Source organism: Myotis davidii, unplaced genomic scaffold (genome assembly GCF_000327345.1).
Source record: "Myotis davidii unplaced genomic scaffold, ASM32734v1 scaffold73, whole genome shotgun sequence".
NCBI lineage: Eukaryota > Metazoa > Chordata > Mammalia > Chiroptera > Vespertilionidae > Myotis > Myotis davidii.
The window spans coordinates 2,569,222-2,570,286 of record NW_006286675.1 but is presented as its reverse complement, the minus strand read 5'-3'; the positions used below and the strand labels follow the sequence as shown (position 1 = coordinate 2,570,286).

General features: G+C 41.6%; 1 protein-coding gene across 1 annotated transcript in view; it reads right to left on the bottom strand.

The window, feature by feature from the left end:
* MTMR14 (myotubularin related protein 14) overlaps positions 1-1,065 on the bottom strand; it is a 62,331-nt gene that overhangs the window by 60,187 nt on the left and 1,079 nt on the right. The window lies entirely within an intron of this gene.

The following is a 1,065-nucleotide window of genomic DNA, read 5'->3' as shown; positions in this document are numbered from 1 at the left end:
AACTTTTGCCTTTGTAAGGGAAATCTCCATTTGTCAGGGTATTTCCCTTGCTGTACTGGGAGAGGTAGATGACCTTATCTCTAGAAACTCACGTAGAAGACAATGACTTAAATTGCATAATAAAAACCATCACCAAAAGGAAAACCTGCTGTTCAGATGTTCCCAAATGACACATCAGATCAGAGGGTAATATTTAAAATATATAAGGACCTCATGCAGCTTCACACCAAAATACCCACTATCAAACGTGAAAAAGGCAGAGGGAGGAATTGAGCAAAAAAGGAAAAAAAGAGAGAACTCATGGACTGGGACAACAGTGTGGCGTTGAGAGGGGGTAAGGAGGACAGGGAGCTGGAAGAGGGCATAGAGGGGCTAAATGGTGATGAGGGAATAAATAATAAATACATAAATAAATGGGCAGCAGACCTGAACAGACATTTCTGGAAAGAGGACATACAGAGAGCCAACAGACACATGAAAAGATGCTCAACATCACTAATCATCAGAGAAATGCAAATCAAGACCACAGTGAGATGTCACCTCACACCTGTCCGAATGGCTATTGCCAATTAATCAACAAATAACAAGGGCTGACAAGGATGTGGAGAAAAGGGAATCATATACTGCTGGTGGAATTGCAGCCACTATGTAAAACAGTATGGAGGCTCCTAAAAAAAAGAAAAAAACTAAAAATAGAGCTGCCATATGATCCCATAATTCAACTTCTGGGTATTTATCTAAAGAAAACTGTCCTCAGTTGGTTAGGCGTCATTCTGGGGACAAAAAAGGTTGCTGGTTCAATTCCCCATCAGGGCACATACCAGTGTTTTGGGCTCAAACCCCTTTAGGAGGCGTGCAAGGAGGCAGCCAATCTCATGCCAATGTTTCTCTCCCTCTCCCTTCCTCTCTTTCTAAAAATCAATTATATATATTTTGTTGTTGCTGCTAATACCCACCCAGGGATATTTTCCAGAGAGAAACTGATTTTTAGAGAGAGTGAAAGGGAGAGGGAGAGACACACAGAGAGAAACATCGCAATGTGAGAGAGACACATCAATTGGTGGT